Source organism: Eulemur rufifrons, chromosome 18, assembly GCF_041146395.1.
Source record: "Eulemur rufifrons isolate Redbay chromosome 18, OSU_ERuf_1, whole genome shotgun sequence".
In the NCBI taxonomy this organism is placed as follows: Eukaryota; Metazoa; Chordata; class Mammalia; order Primates; family Lemuridae; genus Eulemur; species Eulemur rufifrons.
In genome coordinates this window covers 72,131,019-72,155,672 of record NC_091000.1, presented here as the reverse complement: position 1 = coordinate 72,155,672, position 24,654 = coordinate 72,131,019, and the positions used below count along the sequence as shown (strand labels likewise).

Genomic DNA, 24,654 nt, shown 5'->3' with positions numbered 1-24,654 from the left:
GTAGAGGTGGTTTTCCAGCCGTTTCCTTCGGGCCTGATCCACAACCCGGTTTGGGGGGCTCTGATGGGGCCCGGGGTCGGTCAGGGACACATCAGCAAAGCTCCACTTGCGGTGGGTCCACGTTCTGGACAAGGACACCATCAGCCCCAAGAGACCTGCTTGCCGCTGTGGGGGTGGGGGACACCAGGCAGCTCGTGAGTGGGCTCGGAGGGCAGGGACGGGGGCGGCGGCGGTGGCGGCGCGACCCAGAGGCGAGGGCGCGTGCAGAGCGGCCCTGCGCCCACCGGGGCACTCACTGCTTGTCCCAGTCGCTCAGGGTCACGGACATGCACCTGCACTGCTTCACCTTCTGGAGTTTTTTGAGTCGGAAGGGCGGGTCCAGGACCCAGCTCCAGGAGGACGGAGGTGACGCGCTGGGGCTTGCAGAAGGCGCAGGACCGGAAGGACGCCTCCTCCTCCTTCACGCGCCAGGGGATGTAGAAGGAGTCGCACTGGCCTAGCAGGAGCGGTTGAGGCTGGTGCGGCTGCGGCCGCCGTCCTCGCTCACCGCCTGCCGCTGCGGAGGCGTCTTGCACCAGTCACTCTTGAGGTACGTGCGCTCCGTGACCACCAGGGCCTCTTGGCTGGAGGCCAGCACCTCCTGGATCTGGTGCTGCCACCTCTGAGTTGTTGCTGCTGCCGTCCTTGTAAGGCGAGGGGATGGCGCCCGCCGGCCGGTTCTTCCGGGCTTCTGCCACCGTCACCAGCACGGCCACCAGGAACAAGGACAGGGAAAGCCTCCGGAACATCCTGCAACGAGAAGAAGAATTAGAGGGGTTGGTTGGGAAGGCCGCTGGAGTGTGCGTTCCGCGGTTTTCCTTTGAATGCTGTACAGTTGTTTTATTGTAGTGCCAGGTGGGGCGTGGCTGACTACTGGTTGCCCAGCGGCAGGTGGAGGCGAGAAGTGACTAAACAGTACACTTGTGTACTGCTGTTGATGGCACCCCAGATAAGGCCCCAAGACAAGGAGAGGGACAAAATGGTCAGCAAGTAATTGATAATACAGTTAGGAAACACACACGTGATGAGCAATCACAGAACTGCAAAGCAAATGCTGTCAAGAGATAGCTCGAGCCAGTTTGCAGAAGTACCAGTAATAGTTAATACCCAACATTTACTGTGTTTTAGTATGTTCTGGGTGACAGATATTTCATTTGATCCTAAAAACAGCCTGAAGTGGGAGGTGGTGTTATGATCCTTACTCTGTAATGAAGGAAACCGAGGCCCACAGAGGTTGAGTTATTTGCCCAAGGTCACACGACCCCTGAGCAATGGGCCAGGATTTGAAGCCAGGCATCTACCTCCGGAGCCATCAAAATTAACCAGTAGACATGGATGTGATTAGAAAAACTAATAAGTAAAAAGTAGAAGGAAGGTGAGTGTGGTTCACAAGTTTCTTAAAGATGAGTATTCAAGTTAGAAATGGACAGACTAGTAAAATTGTTGCATCTCTGCTTAGCATTACTTATAAATAATATATAACATTTAGCATGGGCCATCTGCACACAGATATTCAAATCATTCAAATGAGTCATAAATTAGATTCTCATGGTGAAAACCAATTCCTGGTAGTGAACAGAGAAATTTTCCAGGTTGCATTAAAACTCTCTGATGCCAATGCAAAGCTTGCCTACAGGAATGTATTCTATTTTCAGTCTTTGTGTCAGGACACTATCACACAAGTTCAACGGGGATGGGAATCGCAGAGAATTGAGTCTTACTCTATCTGAAATGTGTCTTGTAGGAGGCAAACCAAAGTCTGACTAAAGGGAAAGATGGACTTCAAAGTTTAATTCACACTTTCAATGTTTGTAGTTTCTTGAATAGTCTCAAGGAACACTAATAATTACCCAGCAATAGAGATGACACCCATCTCGTTTCACAGCGGTAGCTCCCAACATAGCTGTTGTCATCAGCATCATCTTCATGTTTATTCACTCCCTCTCTGCATATTTTACCACTTACAGAACTGAGTAAACTCCCATTCCTTTTACATGCACCCCCTAAAGTGGACATGCAACAATAATCTCCCCATATATTATTACATAGTTATAATAGTGAATATTAGTTATAATATTATATTTATCAGCCCAGAGTATAGAGAATGACTAAAATTTAATATTAAGCATGTTGAATTCCTCAAATTGTTAATAAATGTCATAAATTTATCCATGCTAATGTTAGTAGCACATATTTATTAGTTCTCAAAGCACATCAGACACTGATAGTTTCCCTTCATGTATGAACCTATTTAATTATCAGAGTTCTATGAAGTAGGTGGTATGATTTTCTACATTTTATGGATGAGGACTGGTTATGCGATCTTGGCAATGAGAGATTGCCAAGATCATATAACCAGTAGTATGTAAAGTACTTAAATCCAGGCATCCTGGCTCTGAAATCTGAGCTGCGGGTGAGCACTGCTGCCTCTTGGCTCAAAACAGGAGCAATGGCCTAGGTTCGCACAGTCGTGATCCTGCCACCAACAACATCTGAATTGCCTGCGGTGCTTTAGAATGCAGATTCCAGGGTCCACCCAAAAGCATTCTGCATCAATAGGCTGGGGAGAGATCTGAGATCTATATTTTTAAGAATTGCCTCAGGTAACTTTGATGAACACCAGTGACCCCAAATGATAGTGAGGGTGCAAAGGAAAAGCATCAGTTCTGCCCGGAGAGGGAACAGGAAGAGCATAGAAAGTGACAACTAAACGGGTCCCTTAAAATCCTAATGGGATTCTTTAGGGTGATGACACTGGCAAAAGCATGGGAGTTAGGTCACAGAGATGACAACGGGCAATTGAGAGGAGAGAGGGGGGACAAAAAGAAAGTTTTCTTTCTTTTTTTTTTTTTTTGAAAACAGTTTTTCCAACACAATTATTGCACTTTTAAGGCCTAGTTCTTAAAGGGCTCTTCTCATTCCTCCTTAGTTCCACACATGAAGTGTCATATGAAAATGGCCATGCTTCTAGCTGGCTCGTGGCAAGCGTCGAGTATTGGACACGCTCAGCTTACACAGCTTATTATATTTGCGGAATGACTTGTCATCTCAATAGCCTCTTAAAAAGAAAGTATTTTGGTTCTATTTTAATAATTTCTGAAATTATTAACATTCTGAGTAAACACAACCAAGAGTTTGTGAGTCCCAGCCAGGAAAGATTGACAGAGTCAGCCGGGTCCTCAAATCCTGGTTCCAGGAACAGCTTCACATGCATGGTGGACAGGCTCAGAAATGCGTGCGGCCACTCAACAGGTCCTCCTCCTCGTCAGAGAGAACGTGTTCAGACTCATCTGGGACCAAAGCTCTTAGAGTCAACAGTAGTAGATGCAGCGGTTTAACATCATGCGTCCTTTGAACGCTTTCAAACTTTTCAAATCATCACCTTTAAAAGTTGTGTCTCCCAGGAACCTAAGAAGAAAAGCAAACCTCCAATTTTCAGGAAAGGGAAGAGAGGCTGCTGAAATCTAGATGATTGGGACCACATCAGGCTCTTCTATCTTTTCCTGTACCTCATTTCTTTCCTCCTTCACACCTAGCAACGGTAACGTGGCATCTCAGTGTCCAAACAGGTAAAGAGGCCAGAGGTGTTTTGCCCTGGTGTCTATGAGGCTGTAGCCTCTTTTCTTCAGGGCATTAAAGCAATGAAGCCAACGGCTCCTCCTCTGCTGGCCCTTGGCGTAGGGTTCCTGGGGAAGAGAACAAACGTGCATGCCTCTGTCTCCAGTTCACCAACCGTCCCTGTGTGCATATGTCACCGGGACCCGCCAGGACCTGAATTTAGCACTTTAGCATCCTGCTCTGTCCTGAATCACTTTGCTACTCAGAAAAATGGTTGGCGTACAATTAACCTCTCAAGAATGTTGTGACAACTGCCAGGAACAACAGCACGGGGATACTTCATTTTACTCTCACATCTTGTAGTTGTTGGCTTCTAGCAGAAGAAACTCATAAATAAATGCTGTTGGTTTTATGAACCATCCTTCTGGCCTGGCGATGTTGTCACTTGGCAAGGGGTGCCAGGACTGTAAATGCTGATGGCCTAAGCAAACTGGGTTGGCCAAAGCTGGTGGTGCAGAGAGAGAGGCAGTGGAAGTGTTTTTCTCTTAAGTGAAGGCCCTCGGGCCTGGCCATGGTAGATACCAGAACAGTGGCTGCAGAGGCCAAAGCAATCGCGTATCTAGGCAGCTAAAGCATCCCAGGGCCCTTCTATCAGCCCTTCTTAGAAGTGTCAAGACCCGAAGAGGGTTCTGCCAATGGGAGCTTGAGCAATAAAGCTTCCTGATTTCTAGGAAAGGCTACAGCAGTGCTGAGTCGTGCTTCCTGACAGGTGAGTGCAAGTGACCGAAGCCCCAGGGTACAGCTAAGCTGATGAGCTCCCTCCCAGGGTGACCTTATTGAGTTGTAGAAGTCAGGTCAAGGCAGTACGGGGCCGTGCAGGAATGGGGATCGGGATGGGGCTGAGACATTTTCTGTGACCTAAGAATTCCAGGGCATCCTTGGAAGACTGAAGGGAGGCTCCCAGGGCTGGTTATTGACAGGCACACCTGGCATAAACTTGCTGTCACCACCAAAGTGAAAAAAAAAAAAAAAAAAACTCAAAAAACCAAACAGAAACCTCCAAAGCAAAATCCCCAACAATGTTAAACTTCAGAGATTATTTTTATCAGTTCTAATACCACCACGGCCTCCACTACTAAAGGTACTGCCTTGATGACTTGCGTTCTTAGGCTGGGATGGTGATGGTCTAGCTGCCCAACTAACTCTCTAGAAAAAGATCCGGATGTTCCCTGTCCCCAGCATCACCCTCAGAGCCTACGATGGCTTGTCTGCTGAAACCACTCACCTCTAGAAACTGTAAACTGAGGCAAACTATGGCCCACGGGCCAAACCCAACCTGAGGTCTGTTTTTGTAAATAAAGCTGTATTGGAACATAGCCACACCCCTTCATTTATGTTTTGTCCGAGGCTGCCTTGTCCCAAAAGCAGAGTGGGCGAGTAGTGGAGACAGTGGCCTCACACCTGCAGTCTGAAATACGGACTTCCTGTCCTTTCACAGAGAAACAGTGCCAAGTCCTGCTCCAGACTCTTTCTATGTGATTTAGTTGTCGCCTTCCCTTTACTGCTGGGCTCTTTTGCCAGAACAGGAACTTTCAGTTTTAACATTTATAACTATGAAATATTTCATACGTAGAGCAAGACAGAGAATGTAACAAGCCCTATGTACTCAACAGCAAGATGAAAACAGTGTTGATAGTTCTCATCTTTATTTTGAAATCTTTCAATTTTGCAAAAATTAATATAGATACTGTTAAAGTATCATTCTCTCCTCATCGCTTCTCATACCCTCCGGGACATGACCAGCATCCTAAAGTCGGTCTATATCATTCCTGTTGATGTTTTCAGTGTGTATGTTTTGTGTATGAGGGTCTGTTTGTATGTGTGTAATTCATCTTTACCTGAACAGTACCACACTCTTCTTCTGCAACTTTTTCGTCCAAAAAGAATGTGTCTGAGATCATCTGCATGTGGATGTTTGTAGGAGTCTCTACTCTCCACTGCTGATATGAAAGCACAGTCTCTCCATGCATCTTCCTGAGGAACAGGTGGGTTCCTTCTACTTTTTCACTATTGCTAATAGTCCTGCACTGAATATTTCTGTATGTGTTTATTTATGTCCATCTGTTAAAGGTTTTTCTAGAGGAAACACAAAGAAGTGGAAATGCCAGGTCATAGGATCTGTATCACTTGAGCTTGACTAAGTTTTGCCAAGTTGCTTTCCGAGTGCTTGTACCAGCCTCCTCTGCCCTGGGTACCGTGCGAGTCCCTGCTACAGCACATACCCCTAACACTCGGTGATACCAGATCTGTTACTCTTTGCCTACCTGAAACATTCGAAATGGCATCTTATGATTATTTTAATTCGCATCTCTCTGATTACATGGGGTTGTATAGTAAGCTCAAATGCAGCGGTCTTATGACTGAAAAAGAATGATTGCAACTTATTCAGAATGAGAGAAATTAAAATATTAGGAAAGGAAAAATAAGAAGTTCTAACTGTAAATTTTCTGAACTGTCATGAAAAGAATAGGAAGCGGCTCGTACTTTCAAAGCAGAGAGATCAGGGGATCCCACATGACTCAGAAGTTTGAAATCCAAATGGATTCATTGACTTTTCCAAGTGGCATTGTCTGAATGGAACATTGACTATCATTTTGTTCCAAGAGAAGCTTAATTTCATCTGGAAAATTATATTATTTTTTTTAAAGGAAGGTTTTCCACCAAAGAAGAAATGATATTATCATTACTTACTTTGACTTTTGGATAGCTAGTGTATCATTAGGGAATTTATAATCAAAGTTCTAAATCTTTGAAGGAATGGTTGGGATAAGTTCAGGATAGGATATATAACACTGTGGCAAGATTCTGGCAAAGCCTTAAATTAAATAAGGAAATGGAGGGGAAAGGGGAAAGGTCTTTGAAAGCTGTGAGTTTACCCACATGTGGGTTGTTTCTCTCTAGGTCACGTCCACTGGGGAATTGGAGGGAGAACATGGTTTCTGGGCCCTGAGCCGCCCATGCTGTGACCCTATGTGACTCACTCCTAGGCTTCTCCGGGTTCCCCCATGTAAAATGGTGTTGATGGCACTTGCCACCCGCTGTCTTGTGTTGCTGTCATGAGGAATGTGGCACTGAAATCAAGTCATAATCCAAGAACTCTCTGGGCAAAAAGGACCACGAGTTTTATTTGAAAGGAAGGAAGAAACTATGAGCCACCCATTAAAGATTTTATAGCCACTGACATTGTTCTCTGCAGCCATTAGGCAGCACGTAATTTTTTTTCAAATAAAGATTTTAGACTGTTGCCCGAGTGACCAATGATACTGCAGGGATTCTGCACTCTGCAGTCCCCTTCCTCCACCTTTCTAGAACAGCACTGTGTGTTCAAGGAAAGCTGTGATAGCAGGCTTCCCCTTCCCTGGGGGCAGAGAATAGATTTTCTGTCTATGTATATATAATAGACAAAATAAATTAGTGAGCCCCGTCTAAATGCTTTGAGCAAAATCAAAAACATTCTGCCCACGTTCTCCATCAATTTTTCCCGTTCACTCTTACTTCCAGCTACTTCGTTATTCTCGTTGTGTGACAGTTCATAGGCCTGGTGGCAAAGCCCGTAATAAAGTCTGACAAAACTATGCACTGTCATCCCTTTGTTCTTCCTCTAGAATTCAAGAGAAAATATCTTTTTCCTCTTTCAATCTCAGTCTTTCAATCTCTTTTCTTGATTTTTCTTTCTCTGTTCTCCTCTTAAAGACGGGTCTTCCTCAAGGATTGCTCATAACCCTGTCTTCTCATTGCTGGTATTTCTACCAAGAATTCTATTCATGCCTATGACTTCAATACCAGCACTCTGCTCATGACTCCCAGACCCTATACTCAACTGCCTAGCAAACATTCCCCAAATGTCCTGCAGGCACCCCAAATTCTGTATGTTCCGAATCTTACCATAATTTCCCACACATCTGCGCCTCCTCTGACGGATCCTGTCTCAATGAACAGCACAACATTTATCCTTTCACCTAAGCCAGAGAGCTGAGAGTTCAGGCAGACTCTGTTAATTTACTACCTGAGAGTCAATATCCCATTTTTCCTTTCTAACAGAACCACAATTTTGTCCAGGTATTGAATTTCAAGTTCTTCATAGACTTTTCTACACACCATGCAGTTGAAAGTTGGTTGGTCCAACCCAATTAATCATCCTACTCTTCTTGTAAGTGATTGATTCAGGCATGGGCAATAATGCAACTGTGATGTAAGGTCCCGTCTCCTGGGAAAGGGTTTTATTCCCTGATAAGAAGAGACACACCAGGAGAAATGGCTGTTCTGGTTTTGATTGTGTTTATGCAAGGATCGGATGACTGAGGCTATGGCAGCCTCCATAAGGGTGGGCGCATGGGATGAAAGTCAAATCTTTGCAGGGTAGACCCCAAATGGAAAGCAACTGGGTTCTTCAGTATGTTTTTAAGCCATTGAACTAAACATTCCTGGAACTGCTTACCCTTGGACTTCATGTTTGTGAGTTAGACTCATTAGTATTTAAGGCACTTTTATTGAGTTACTGGAGAGTATACTAGTTTATCTTCTAACATTTTAAATCCATCAACAAGACCTTATTGTCTTCCCTGCCTCATTTTTTTTTTTTTTTTTTTTTAGACAGAGTCTCTGTCTCTCACCTGGGCTAGAGTGGTGGTGTCATCATAGCTCACAGCAACCTCAAAATACTGGGCTCAAGTGATACTCCTGCGTCAGCCTACTGAGTAGCCAGGACTACAGGCACACACCACCATACCTGGCTAATTTTTTTCTATTTTTTTTTTTTAGTATAGACAGGGTCTCACTCTTGTTCAGGCTGGTCTCGAACTCCTGACCTCAAGTGATCCTCTTGCCTCAGCCTCCCAGAGTGCTAGGGTTACAGGCATGAGCCACCATGCCCGACCCCTGCCTGAAATGTTTCTCTGACCACTGTTAGTCATTTAGGTTTCATTCCAATGCTGTTTCCTTTGTGAAACCTGCACGTTTCCTCTGCCCCTCACTTTTGCCATCGACATACCTGACTGCCTTGCTGTAGCCAGTAGACACCGTGTAGCCATTGGGAGCTGTGTAGCTCCATGTAGCTCCACATAGGGAGCCGTGTTTGCTCCCTACTGTGGTGCCAGAAATTGGAAGACACCGGTATTCAATCTTTGTTTAATGTGATTTATGGTGGGTCTAGAGAATACTTTTGAATGTTTATTTTTTTAGTTTTATTTTTTTTTGAGACAGAGTCTCGCTCTGTTGCCTGGGCTAGTCCTGTGGTGTCAGCCTAGCTCAGAGCAACCTCAAACTCCTGGGCTCAAGCAATCCTCCTGCCTCAGCCTTCTGAGTAGCTGGGACTTCAGACATGCGCCACCATGCCCGGCTAATTTTTTCTATATATTTTTTAGTTGTCTGGTTAATTTCTTTCTATTTTTAGTAGAGATGGGGTCTCGCTCTTGCTCAGGCTGGTCTCAAATCCTGACCTCGAGCGATTCTCCCACCTCGGCCTCCCAGAGTGCTAGGATTACAGGACTGAGCCACTGTGCCCAGCCTAGTTTTGAATGTTTATTAAGGTATGAATGAATGAAAGACTGGATGATTTAATATGTTTTACCTACACTGGTAGAGATGTGATTTATTTTTATTTTTAAAAACTATCAATAAGAGCTTAAAACTGGGTTAACTTTTCAGTAGGTGTGATACTTTCAGTAGGTGTGAGCCTTTCATCATAATGATTTGATACACATCTAGGCTCAAAATCCAAAGTAAACATAAGGAATGAAAATGGAATATTTGAAAAAATCAAACGAACCACTGCCTATGATTCAGCAACAATAATTTTTGCAGGTCCTTATCTCCCTTCTCTTTCCCCGGGTCGTCTACTCCTCTTATTTCTTCAACCACCAACCCAATACTCTTTCCTATCTCTCCCCTTAACTAGGCCAGCAATTCTCTGTGGTAAATGGTCTTCAAACTAGCATCCGTCTAACCCTGGGGGTTACAGACAGGCTCTCCAAGGGGTGTGTGTTCAAGCGTAGTATTAGAGGAATCAGTGTATAAACCTCAACCTCTGTGTGTTCCTTCTCTTCCAAGAGATCTGCTTGGGAAGGTGCCTACCATGGGACAAACAGGTTCTCCTTTCCTGCCTTGTTTGTGTTCTCTTCTTTCGCTTTACAAAAGGGAGGGGCAGCTCCCATCCCACCCACTCTTATGGGAGTGTACAGCCTGAGATACGACAAAGCCTTTAGGGTGCAAAGCAAAGGGACAATTCTAAGCATCGTTACGTAACCCTCACTAAAAAGTAAATGACTAATAAATAAATCTTTTTGCAAGTCAAGTCGTTTGTAATAATTTGCTTTAAATCAAAATTGAAAAAGAATCTAATTACATTCACAGGTGATACTCATCAGTGATCACTATGTGATTTTTCACATGTAAGTCTGAAGGATTTTAAGAAATCAAGACATTGCTCTTAGGAAAACCCATTTCTATGCCCATAATCCCAGTGCTTTGGAAAGCCAAGGTGGGAGGATGGCTTGAGGCCAGGAGTTCAAGACGAGCCTGGCAACATAGTAAGACCCCTGTCTCTACAGAATACAAAAAAAAAAAAAAAAAAAAAAAAGTCAGGTGTGATGACACACACCTGTAGTCCTAAGTATTTAGGAGGCTGAGGCAGAAGGTTTGATTCAGCCCAGGTGTTTGTCGTTACAGTGAGATATTATCACACCTGTGCACTGCAGTGTGGGAGACAGAGTGAGACCCTGTCTCTAAGAAAAACAAAAAAAGAAAGAAAGAAAAAAGAAAACACATTTCAATTATAATTTACTTATGTGAATACATCTCCTTAGTATATATTACATATGTAATTATATATTAATGTATATAAAATATAATATATTAATAAAATACATTATGTATATCATATAATCTTATACACACAGAGAGTAAAGAATTTCTGCTGAACCCTACCTCTTTCTAGGAATAAGTAGTATTCCTCTATGAAAGCATAAACAACAATAAAATATCTCCATGCATGGGGCATCTTTTTAAGAAAGGAAAATAATTGAAATTTACCTTTTTTGTGTTTAATAATTATCAACTTTGTGACATAAACTTAGGCTATTTTGATCAAATACTGTTGTTCACTCTAATGAGTAATCAATCCACAGGAAACACATAAAGCTGGCCACAGAATTCAAATTAAAATTTACATGCACACTTTTGTCATAGTAAAGAATCAGGAGAAATAAAAGACTTTCCAGTATAAAACCTACTAGCAAAAACTTCTGTGGTTGGAACTAGAGTGAAATATGAATTTAAGGAGAAAAAGATACAATGTAAAATTTCCTTTAAAGGAGTATTTCTATTTTTTTTTTAAATGTACAGCAGTGGGCATAAAATAGCTATGGTATTTAGATTCCTCTGGAGACATTAAAAAAATGTAACCATTTTATTTTAAAACATCCAGTTTGCACTATTTTTTAAATAATATATCTACTGCAAATTTTAGATGTCAATTAAAAAGTTTGTGAGAGGTCATAGACTTAGAACTAAAAATGTTTGCAGAACAGTCCACTGAAGTATATTAGAGTACGTTATTAGATTATATTATTATTTGCAAGCATGAGAATTGCATTAATGATGCTGGGCAAGAAGAATAAGTCATTCTTGAATTCTCTGATACATAAAAATTTTATGTCCACATGTAAATGTTATGAAGAAAGACCTCAGGCTTCATTCCTCTCCTATTCACTCACTCACTTCTTGAATTCTGCCACCTCTCTTTCCTGAGTTTTTCAAAACACTCTGTTGGCTGATGGGTCCATAGAGCCTGGCAAGTCCCATATTAAGTAATTTAGTTGAAACAAGAAGTCTGCTTTGGTCGGTGTTAAGTCCTGCGCACCCTACTTTTTTCAAGTTAGCTCCTATTGACAACTGATGTAGAATTCAGACAAATTAGAGGGCAAATTCAAGGCTCTCGACCAAGGAAAACAAACATAATCAGAGAAAACCAGGAGACTTAAAATATGCCAGTGGATATGGAGTTATGGAAAAAGTGTTGAAAACATATTAAAAATGAAAACCAATACCAAAAGCATTCTCCATTTATGAGCCTGTAACAGGCAGCAGTTTTATTAAAGTTGTGTGCATGAATCGACCCGTTCATTCATTCATTCTACATGTTCCATGCATTTTCCTGGGGTTTGAGATACAAAGAGGAATAAGACGTTGATTCATTCACAAATAAACAGAAAGGGACAATAACCCTGAATATAGGAAAATAGTTAATTGCCTCTTTGAATAAACCATCAGAGAAATGGTGTGGGCCTGAGCTAAGGGGTGATGGGAATAGAAATGGATGCAACATTTTAGATATTTGTGCTTTAACGTGTTGAAATAATTGAATGGACACAGGATGTGGAATGGGGAGAAATCTAGGTACCTGCTTCAGGCAACTGGGTGACGGGTCTGGGGCTGGTTTTCATCAGCTTAGGGAGGGTCAGAGGAAGAGCTGGTTGTTGGGGACAGGCAGTTTCTATGGCACAAGGAAAGAAAGACGTCTCGGAGACAGCTGTGTGGGGTAATAAGATCACTCAGGGGTTGGGTAAGAAAAGTGTGTGAGTGAAACTCTGAGGACCACCAGCTTCTCAAGGGAGATAGGAAAGGAAACTTACAAAGGCAGACAAGGAAAAGCAGGAACAGCAAAGGCTGGAAGAAGACAGGTGCGGTAAAGACAGAAAAGTCTTTACTGGGTGGATAGGAGTCACCTTGGGGGAAGAATCTCCCCTGGGTGGGGGTGAGTTGGAACAAGAAGACAGCGAGGGAGAAGTGAAGATAATGTGTACTAAATCCTGTTTGTTATGCTGTAAACCATTGCTGACAAACTGTAATTCATCTGGCCTTCCAAATATTGAAGGATCTGCTCTGAGTGAAGTAAATGGGATCATGTGGAGAGGATAAAAAGTGTTTTCTGAACTGCAACATCAGGAGCCCAAAATACTCTGAAAAGCTAAACATAATGAGGCACGTACAAAGCTGGTGCCTGGGTTTGAGGTTCCCTCTACTTTTTCTGAGATTTCCCTTGTTTGTCAAATAATTAATCTTTTCCCAAAATACCTAACTTACTACTCCTCTGCGATGGAAAACTCCATCAGGGTAGAGACCAAGTCTGTTTTGTTCACCACCATTTCCATGGAACTCAGCACAGACCCCAGCACATAGTAGATGACCAATAAATAGGTATTGAATAAATGAAAGAATATCTAATGTTTCAGAGAAATGACAGAAGTTATATTTGAGAAGGGAAAAGCCTGGGAGGTTAGAGGAATCATTCCTTTGCCTTTTATTTGGGAAATAAAGCAAATTTAAGTGTACCATTCATCCAGCAAATGTTTACTGAGTGCACATGTGCTCATAATGTTTGGTGTCCATTCTGCCTTTTATAACTCTGTTTAGATCTTTCCTTGGATCAGCCTAATTATAAATAATGTAAATAAAAAGGACTTCTACTGAACTTTTGAAGTATTGGTAGAGCATGTTTCCTGTTAACATCCAAGAGACCCAGTTTTACCTTAAGCCAAGCTTATCAAATATTTTCTAATATATTGTTTCCAAGCACAAGGATTGGCACATTTTCCCATAGAGCAAGTTCTAGTAATAATATCTATTATTTGTATGCAACACAAATTCAATAAAGGGCTTTCTTTTTCTTTTATTAATATAAGCAGACCTCAACCTTCGTTATAGACAAGACACACCTGGGAACTTGTTAAAAATGCAGAACCCAGGTCCACACACCGTGGAAATTCAGATACTCAAGATCTGATCTGGAACATGAGAAATGACATGTTTAGCAAGCACCCCACACTCTGAAAAACAAAGCCTAAATTATTTGTCTAGAATATAATTATCTAGGCTCTGGTCCATTGCCCAGGGCACACTTTGTTAATTACATCCTCATTAATAAGGACCAGAGACTAATGCAGTGATACATAGCAATCAGCGTTAACGTTAATTGAAATTTAGATCTGACGTCTCTCCTTTCTTTGAGCAGTTTTCCCATGTTTAGAGTAGAGGACTTCTTTAATGATTTGTGACAAGAAGATGTGAGGGAGATGATTTGCAAGTAATTGTGACGTGTGTTTCCACTTAGGATGCCTTTCTTCCCCAGCCTGCGCGCTGTGGCTTCTGAGCTCCATGGACGGCATTGTTGGGAGAGGGCCCCAGCTCGCTGCGACTCAGCCATAGCAAAGGTTGACATCCATGTCTGTGCAGCGAGAAGTGTGCCCAGGAACCAGCTCATTTGATCCTCATGACCTCCCTGCCCCCTCTCTTTCCAATTTTCCACGAAGTTTGGATCTCTTTCAGGCAATGCGCATTGAGCAGGAGGTTAAAAAGTTGGAGAACCCACAGGCAGTATCTATCATGGCGGAAGGGTCATAGAAGGAATTCTGTGTATTCGACATAAAGAAAATTATATGTATTTGGTGGAAGTCCTGGGGATGGGAAGGATGGAGTGTCAAGGGACCACGATTCCTCAGAGTTGCAGCCAAATATTTGAAGGGCTGTCATATGGAAGCCACAGCTAAGGCCCCCTGGGCTACTCCAGAGCCAAGCTAGGGCCAATGAACAGAAAGGGAGAAGTATTCTTACTCAATATGTGAATTTTTAAAAATAGCAACTATAGCCCTTTAAAAGGTGAATGGTTAATTTTCCTGACTTTTATACAGATTCTAGTTATCAGCCCTTTATTGGCTGTGTAGCATGGAAATATTTTCTCCCATTATGTAAGTTGTCTATTTGCTTTAATGATTATTTCTTTCCTTGGCTGTGCAGAAGCTTTTTAATTTGATCAGGTCCCACTTAGTTATTTTTGTTGTTGCTGTGATTGCCTTTGGGGTCTTGTTCATAAATTCTTTGCGTAGTCTGATATATATGAGTGTTTCCAATGTTTTCTTCTAAAATTCTTTATGGTTTCATGTCTTAGGTTTAAGCTGGTACCCATCGTGAGTCGATTTTTGTGAGAGGCAAGATCCAGTTTCAGTCTTCTACATGCGGCTATCCAGTTTTCCCAGCACCATTTATTGAATAGGGATTCTTTTCCCCAGTGTATGTTTTTGTCTGCTTTGTCAAAGGTCAGATGGCTAAATGAGGATGCTTTTATATCTTGGGATTAAAAAGTGGGCAAAGGACATGAACAGAAACTATTCAAAAAAAGACAGAATAATGGCCAACAAACATACGAAAAATTGCTTAACATCTCTAATCATCAAGGAAATGCAAATCAAAACCACAATGAGATATATCACTTAACTCCAGTGAGAATGGCTTTTATCAAAAAGTCCCAAAACAACAAATGTTGGCCTGAATGCAGGGAGATAGGAACACTCATACACTGCTGGTGGGACTGCAAACTAGTGCAACCTCTGTGGAAAGTAATATGGAGATATCTCAAAAAAACAAAAGTAGAACTGTTAATACTATTTAATCCAGCAATCCCAGTACTGGGTATTTACCCAAAGGAAGAAAATATATTCTATAATAAAGACATCTACATCTAAATGTTTATAGCTGCACAATTCACAATTGCAAAGATGTGGAGACAACCCAAGTGCCCACCAATACATGAGTGGATTAATAAAATGTGATATATGTATACCATGGAGTATACTCAGCCATAAAACATGATGAACTACCTACTGTATTATCCTGGATGGAGCTGGAGCAGATTCTTCTAAGTGAAGTATCACAAAAATGGAAAAACAAGCACCACATGTACTCACCATCAAATTGGCACCAATTGGTCAACATTTATGTGCACATATGGAAGTAACATTCATCAGGTGTCAGGCAGGTGGGAGGGGTGAGGAGGGGATGGGTAAATTACACTTAATGGGTGCAGTGCACACTTTCTGGGGGATGGGCATGCTTGTAGCTCGGACTTGGGCAAGGCAAAGGCAATATACGTAACCAAAGTGTGTGTACCCCCATAATATTCTGAAACTTAAAAGAAATTTTAAAAATTTAAACATAAAATCAAATAAATTTAAAACACACACACACACACACACACACACACACATACACAAGGTGAACAGTATCCAGAATACATAACTCCACAGAGACATTGCGGATTGGTAGTTGTCGGGGGCTGGGGGTGGAGGAAGGAAGGGGCAACAACTCATTTTAATGAGTACACGGTTGCTTTGGGGGGCAATGAAAATGTATTGGAACTAGATAGAACTGGTGGTTGCAAAACTTTGTGAAGGTACCGAAGGCCACTGAATTGTGCCCTTGAAATGGTTAATTTTATGTTATGTGAATTTCACCTCAATTAAAAGAAACGAATTAGCAGAGGAATTATTTGAAATGGAGATTTAAAAAAATACTACTTGCTTTAAAACTATTTGATGAATGACTTCAGTTCGTGGTTAAGTGTAAATCAATAAAAATCAAACATTATTCTCAGAAACAAAAAAAGTGCATGGATTGATTCACAGCCCATTAGGCTCATTATCTCTGAGAAAATATGTCACTGAAGGTTTTGTGATTATTCTTCAAGGAGACAAAGAAGAGACATCTGCACTGGGTGGAAAGTGGCACTATAGTATGGTCCAAGTTAATGTGCTTTTCTTTTAAAAAAAACTCAATCTGTTTTCCTTAAAATAATTTCAATTTGGTTACAAAAATTCTGTTGCTATTTGTAGAACATTTGAAGAGAAATCAGAAAACATTAATGAGAAATACAAACAACTTTCCATGACTATATAATGTAACACATATGTGTGTTCAGAGTACTTATCTATTCTTCTCCTTAGGTTGCTTCTAATTTTCAATTTTATAAGGAATACTGCTATGAAACTTGTGTACATGTTCACTTTAGGTTATTGCAATAAGATAGGTAACTAGAAGTAGAATTAGTTTGTCACCAAGAGACTTTTGAACTCTAATATTTGGTGAGTTTGAATATAGTCGGCCCTTTATATCCATGGGTTCTACGTCAGTGGATTCAACCAACGGCTTATCAAAAATATTTGGGGAAAAACGCTAAACAATAAAAAATAATACAACAATAAAAATAATGCAAAAAATACAATATAACAACCATTTACGTGGCATTTACATTGTATTAGGTATTATAAGTGATATAGAGATGACAGAGTATACAGAAGGATGTACACAGGTTTTATGCAAATGTATGCCATTTTATATTAGAGACTTGAGCATCTGTGGATTTTGGTATCTGCAGGGGGTCCTGGAACCAATTGCCCTTGGATACTTAGGGGCGACTGTATCTGTTTGGGAAATCAAGTGTCTGTGGTCCAGGGAAAGACGGATGAGGAAGCTGCTGCAGCCCCTAATAAGGATGAGTGTGGAAACTGACACGTCAAAACTCCTGACCCAGCGGAGGAGCCAGCAAACCAGACAGAAGTTGAGCAGCGGCAGAGAAAAGAGCATTGATCAGCTTTCCATCTTCTCAGGACACCTATCAAACCATTTCATGGTGATCTTTGCTCAGGCAAATGGTTTTTAAGCATAATAGATTTTTGCTGAAGACCCAGTTACTGTTTCAATGCAGGGGAACAGTGAGACGCAAAGGAAGATTATGTGAGGTTGGTTCTTCTCAACATAAATACAGAGAAGAATTTGCTGGTGCAGAATGAAGAACATATGTGAATAGAGCATTAGTATGAAAACATCTAATGGTGTGTGAAATACATACCGATTAATTAGGGAAAAGTCTTAGCATCAAATAGGATAATATCCTTCAATATTAATATAAAATTATAAAATGTAAAGAAATGATTTGTTTGGATAACTTAGGAACAAGGTAGTAGAATAATTCTGGAGGTAATAACTATGCCTATTTTCCTATTACTAAGGCCCTTTTACTCCTTTCACAACTGCTATTAATCTTGATCAGAGTTTCTTAAAGGGAGGGTCCCTGACTAATAGTATCAACATCACCTGGGAAGAAATGCAAATGTTTGCACCCTCCCTCCTACCTCACTACCCAGACCTACTGAATTAGAAACTCTGAGGCGGAGATAGGGTGCTTTGGAGCCCAGCAATCTGTTTTTTAACAAGCCCTCCCAATAATTATGGGGTTTTCTGTACATGAGATTTCTGTAACATGACATGTAGGCAGAGGACTTTAATAATTCAATACAATTTGCTCTCTGTTAAATGAAATACATTTTTACTTCCCTGAGACATTGATTTTAAAGAAAAATGATCAATATAACATCTGAGATCCTACTTGTTTTAAGCACTATATATAAAAAAGTCTTAAAAATCATTCCATATAAAATTTTCATGTAACACACATTCATAGTTCAGTTTGTTGGTAGGAATTTGTTACAAATATCCCTTAAAATTTGAAAAGTTAATGCCCTCATATTAGTAGACATTTAATATTCTCTATAATCCCAACCACTGTTCCTGAGCTCTCCATTTTAAAGTACTCCACTTTAGCACTTCCAACTAGGCATAAAGTAATTGGTTCTCAACAAATAGTTATTGTGACCCTACCATGTGCCAGGTATGTTGCAGGCACTAGGAATACAGCAGAGATGGCCCCACCTTTCCTAGAAGTTACATTCTAATAATGGTATACAGATAATAAAATCGTAAACGACATAAAAGTAAGATATTTTCAGGTAGCAGGAAGTACTATGAAGAACCTAAAACAAGATAATGGGAGAGAGAATGATTTGGGCTAGGATGTCATTAGATTGAGAGGTTGGGGGCACCTCTCTGAGGAGGAGGATACAACCTGAGACCCCCATAGCAAGAAGGGATGGTTTCTTGGAAGAGGGGACAGGTAGCACAGGGATGAACCGGGATGGGGACAAACTTGCCCAGCCCTTAGAAGACAAAGGCCAGAGTGGCTAGAGCCTAGTGGACTAGCAGGACAGTATCAAGAGATGACAATGAGGCAGATGGAGACCAGTTCATGAATGGCCCAATGAGCTATGACAAAGTGTTTGGATTCTATTGTATGTTTAGTGAGAAGCCATTACAGGGTTTAAAGTAGCAAATTGACATGATCTAATTTTATGTCTCGAAAACTTAGAACAGTTACTGCTTTACAGAGAAAGGAAGGTATGTTGGTGAGAATGGAAGTGGAAGACCATTTAGGAGGCTATTGGAATAATCTATAAATGAAGAGTCATGGTGGATTGGGCCAGGGTGAGAACAGTGGAGAAGAAGAGAGGAAAATGGCTTTAGGACATGTTTCAGGGATGAAAGAACAGGATGTATATATATATTCCATTAGATGTGAGAGTGAAGCAAAGTTTTTGGAAGTAAGAAAGACTAGAGGAACAGGGGGTTTGGGGTAGAAATCAAGGATTTAATTTTGGCCACATTAAGTTTGAGATGTCTATCAGATATCCAAGTGGAAAACTCAGGTAAGTTGTTGAATATAAGTCTAAAGTTGAGGTGAGAGCTGTAAACATTGGGTGAGCAACAATGTTTAAAGTTAGGGATGCAGATTTAGACAAAACTGGAGAAGAGCGAGATCTAAGAACACAGCTCTGGGGCCCTCCGACCTTAAAAAGTCACACAGAGAAGGAGGAACCAGAAGAGAAGAATGAGAAGAAACAGCCAGAAGAAGAAACAAGGCGGGTTTCAAAGCCGCCCTTTGACCACGGAGACCACCGGCCCCGCTCTGGCGGCCCGCATGGCCGGCTTCAGAGCCGCCCTGTGACCGCGCACACCGCGGGGCCCGCTCTGGCAGCACGCATGGCCGGCTTCGGAGCCACCGTGTGACCGTGCAGACCCTGGGCCCCGCTTGGGCGGCCGGCATGGCGGGCATTGGAGCCGCCGTGTGACCGCCCACACCGCGGGCCCGCTTGTGCTGCCCCATGGCAGGCTTCGTAGCCGCCGTGTGACCGCCCACACCGCGGGCCCCACTCGTGCGGCACGAATCTGCAGCTTCGGACAGGCCGTGTGATGGCGCACAGCACTGGCCCCGCTCGGGCCGCCGGCATGTCCGGCTTCAGAGACGCCATGTGACCGCGCACACTGCCTGCTCCGCTGGGGCGGCCCGCATGGACGGTTCGGAGCCGCCGTGTGACCTTGCACACCGCGGGCCACGCCCCAGTGCCACGCAGGGCCGGCTTCTGAGCCGCCCTGTGACCGCGCAGACAGCGGGCCCTGCTCGGGCGGCACGTAGTGCGCGGGCTTCGGAGCCGCCCTGGGACCGCGCAAAAGGCGGGCCCCGCTTGGGCTGCCGCATGCACGGCTTTGGAGCCGCGTGACTGCGCACATCGCGTCATCGGCTACTTATTTGTGTTGTCCTTTTACGAACTTTAGTTAACTGCCTGTCTGCACGGAGCGGCTGCTCTCCTGTACCCCGTGTACTGGCAACACATACACATCCCCGCGCTCCCTCCGCACCTGCTGGACTGCTGCTGGTAAGCGGGCTTTTGCCAGACTCCTGGAAATCTAGGTTCCATGATTAGAAAAAAAATACGTTTATTTGTAGATTAGGTAAGCTGGGGTCTATATGAAAGAAATTATGGAAAGTAATGATTAGAAATAAGTACCATGGAGTGATTTTATGCACGACAGAATAATTCTTCTCAAAGGCAGCAGAAATTTATACTTGGCAAACAAAGTTCTTTGGATTTTGTGAATTTCTTCTGCAGTCATTTAGATAACTAAATGCATAAATAGAAACAAATACAATCATGTTGTGGTTAGGAAAACAGTGCAGAAGTCATGGCGTTAATTAGAGAACCGAATATCTCAGGTGCCAGAATTTGTCTGCCAGAGACCACATTGCCGCTGGCAGGGCTCACTGTCCCTTACCTCTCTCTCCTCAGTAGCTCACCACGTACCAGATCCCGACAAACGGGTTGCCTTGAATACAAGAATTCTCAAGTTTCAGGTCTAATTCAAAGTCTCAGCCTTGAGCCACTATGACAAATAACGTTGAAAAGTGCTGGGAGTAATTCAAAAGAGCTTCCTGGTACTAGAGACAACTCTCAGTGGTTCAGCCCAATCTGAATTCAGCCAGGCCTCTAGAACCTCCTTGTCCTCGTCCCCCGAAAGAGTCTGCTACTTACAAGTGAGGCTAGACCAGGACGGCTATTCCCCGAACGGCAGCTTTAGGACCCTCTTCAGGACTGGGGGGAGAGTGTTACCTCCATTGCACAGTCGTTTTCTGCAGGCTTAGCTTAATTCTTAAGAAATGTGGCGGGATTTTTCCTCTAAACCATGCATGTCCACACATCCATAGAAGGAAATAATTTTGACTGTAATGTATTTGTTTATATCACAGCTAATGTTATTAATAAACAAAACTCTTTTAGAATAAATATATTTATTTCACTTTCTATGACAGGCAGAAAGTATTTAAGGATTAAAATGATTTAAGTTCATACGTTCGGGTTTTCTTTTAAGTTTTTATGACTAACCCTCCTCAGAACAGGAGATTGCAATGACAGCACATGTGCTTGGCCACACATTGATTGTACTAATACAGTGTGTATTTCCACAGCGTGGGACTGGTACTAGTATTCATAATGCTGTAGTGGATGCCTGGTGTCCTACCACTGCTGTGTTCTGCTGTTTGGTAACTAGAAAGGAGAAACAGTTTTGCAGGAGACTGTAGGAATGCAGTTTAATTATATTGTGAAGCGTCACACACAAGTCTAAGAGTAAAGCTAAATCTATAAATAGGCTCTGTTATTATTCATTTTAGAGTTTTTCTTTGACCAACATACCTCTAGTATCTTAGCATTCTTGAAGGCAGCGACTGCAGTCTGTTCATGTTACCATATGTGGTAGATCTTTGCACATAGATTTCAGTACTTAAAACTGATTTATTTCAAAAATATTGAATAATTTCAAGAATTTTGAATAATTTCAAAATAAGCATTTGAAAATATATTGAGATACGATTTTTAAAAATATGTCAAGTTAATGGTTCAAGAACTGACACTTCTTATTATGAGGTTCAGAATTATGTTTTATCATATATAATGTTAATGACATCTTAATTTTTCTATTAAAATATTGTGACCTCTTAACAGGTAACACACCTTTAAGTTCAATTCTGTATAATGAATTACACATTTAAGGCTTTCTGAAATGTTATTTAGAATCTATGCTATGACACAGGCAGTTCTGTACTAATTCTTTCCAGAGCTGTCTTTCGGATACTTTGTATCCCTGCCATCAGACCCTTCTTTCTCTGCTGCTTCCACTATAATGAAGGAAGCTTGTTTCATATTTCAGTCCCTGGAATTTTCTTTCTAGTTTTAACATCCAAAATAGCCTTTAGGATGAGTTCTGACCACCTCCATGCCCGGCACCTCCCTGGTCCAGAGAATAGAGCAGTGATACTCAGACAAGGAGTGTCTGGAGCTCCCTGAACCTTAAGGTCACAATGATAGGCTCAGCTTCTATCATAGGAAGTATGATATCATATTAAACTTAATATGATTTTTCTTAGACTAGCTAAGACTCTGGCTCTCTTTCATTGTCAAAAAATTTGATGGATTAAACTGTTTCCTAGAAAAAATGATTTTCTTCCTTCTGCATCCTTGAGGTTAGAATCATACTGATCTATATGCAAAAGGGAGAAAAATGTTACAGATTATCCCTTCAATCTCATGGGCTTTGAATAAATAACTTTTATATACCATTTCAAAAATGGCACCGGGAAGATTTGATAGTAGTAGATATATCTTTGCTGGCTCTTTGACGTGATTGAGACTTTCTAAATCCTGAGACAATCCTACGTGCACAAAGTCTTTCTGTGTTTGAACCTGTAGCTCTGACGTGGGATGGACTGTGGAGAGCCCTAATGCCATCTGGTGACCGTGGGCGAATAGCGCACCTTGATCTATTGATAAAGCCCTGTTTCTCTGTTGGTTCATTCGTTCATTTATCTACTCATGAAACATTTAGTGAACACCTATTTACCAAGCTGTGGGCATGTCATGTAATGAATAAGACTTAGGGATTCGCCCTTGTGAGATTGACAGATAGGAAGAAATCTACACAGACATACACGTGTGCATCTGTGTGCATACGCACACACACAGAGCAAAGCACAGTACTGAAATACTCTAAGTGCTCCAGCAGAGGCATGCAAAAGAACCATGCATGGGCATGCAAAGGAAGAAGCAGTCCACACGCCCCGGCAGGTTAGGGAAGGCTCCTGGGAGAAGTGACGCCATCCCCATTGTCCCCTTCACCAACCACCAGAAGAGTACTAGGATGCGGCACGTCTGATGTTGCCAGACACTCTCAGCCTACCTGAGGCCATAAGCACGTGGGAGGTAGTGTACTCGAGGACCAGTAAAGTTATGATCATTTGTTACTTTTTCAGGGAATGGTTGAGGAACTCTATTTATTTAGGCTGTCCATCTGACTTCTATGGAAGAGCAGATGGAGCTTCTAAGAAAATAGTTTTTAAAAAAATATATAAAAATTATGTCCTTTAGACTACCCTACTAGACTGCTGTTGTAGTCTATGTCATGGGTGGTCTCTTTGTAAGAAAACCTAAAAAAAAAGAAAAGCCTATTTTTGAGTAAAGATGAATCTGCTAACAGAGAGAAGCAGCAGAAATAACAGAGCCTTCTGTATCCTGCCTTTGCAGAATAACTTCATTGACAGAAAGTTCTAGGACAGTTTTGCACATGGATGTTAAAACATCTGTGTTGCCAAAAATCTCTTTCTGACTTATTAATGTGCTAATCTAATTAGGAAATTTCAGCGAGGGTTGCAAAATTACTTTTTGTTAGGTTTAGCTGATTTCCTATTAGGATTACAATCCGTTTTTTGTGAGAAAGAAACAATTCAATGAATTCTGTATTCTGTAAAACATCATAATTATTTTAGGAAATTAGGCTTCAAATTAATAATGTTTACAGTTCTCATGTCTGTTATGTTTTGGATTTTGTTAGAAATTAGTGAGAAGAAAATATGTGGATGATACTCAGTGATCATATTTTAAAAAGTTTCAAGTTACTCTATTATTAACTTCTGCATAGGAGCTTTTTATTGAACTTTTTGTTCTAGCTTAATAATTTTTATACATTTATTGTTTATACTTCTAAAGATTAGTAGTAATTTTAAAAATGTTTTCCTAGATGTATTTCCTAAATTTTAATAGGCTATTTAGCACTTTTGTCTCTGATTTTATGAAATTCTTACCCACTCAATATCCCTTCAACATTTGTAAAAGGGACATGGGGATTATTGTTTCTAGAAGGCTTAAATGTTTTGATTAACACTCTTTTATTAAAATAAGCTTTGAAACCTGAGATACCGGGGATTCTTCGTATATTATAATTCTTGTGGGTAGGGTAGCCAACCTGGGGCAGATTGGAAGTTTGCATAGTGACTTTAATAATTTAATACTACTATGGATGTGTGGAGGGCTTGGCGTATTCAAGATCTTGGGAGTTGCCTGGCTTGTTTAGTCAAAGTTGCCCAAACCAGGTCACGGAAGGCCAGAATAGTCAGTGACGTGCGTTTTGGATCTTCTGTGGAGTCCCAGAAGGAATTCCAGGGATGAGAAGTTGGACTGGGGAAGAGACCGACCCTCCCTTATTTAAGCAAAAGTGGAACCGTCCACATTCATTCTCCCCGTTTCCTTTTGAAGGCAGAAAATCTGTTAGGTCTTAAGGATATCAAGGCCTATAAATAGTTCTCAACTTTCAGTCAAGTGAAGTATCCAGAATGTCAGATCAATTCCAGATGGTCTGTTGCATAAAAATTAAAAAAAAAAAAATAGGAAGGAACAAAGCTACAACAGGCAAAGACAACTGGGAATTAGAATCTAGTATAAGAAGAAGTAATGAACTAGAATGTGCAGGCTAATGAGGAGTAAAATGAGAATTTAGCACTTCTTTTGTGAAGTCTGGGTGTATAGATTAGTGTTTAGCCATGCTTAAATTTGGAACTGTTTGAGGTTACTTGGAAATCTCGGGGTCTGTGAAGGTGCCTGTTAGTTTTGTCTATTACTGGTTCTCAGTAGCAAAGTGAACACGCAGTAGTTTGGACAGCTTTGTTCAAAT

The 24,654-nt window shown here is 41.6% G+C and overlaps 1 pseudogene; it reads right to left on the bottom strand.

The window, feature by feature from the left end:
- Positions 1–292: 292 nt before the first annotated feature.
- LOC138398709 (gremlin-2-like) lies at positions 293–788 on the bottom strand (annotated as a pseudogene).
- Between the last annotated feature and the right edge of the window lie 23,866 nt (positions 789–24,654).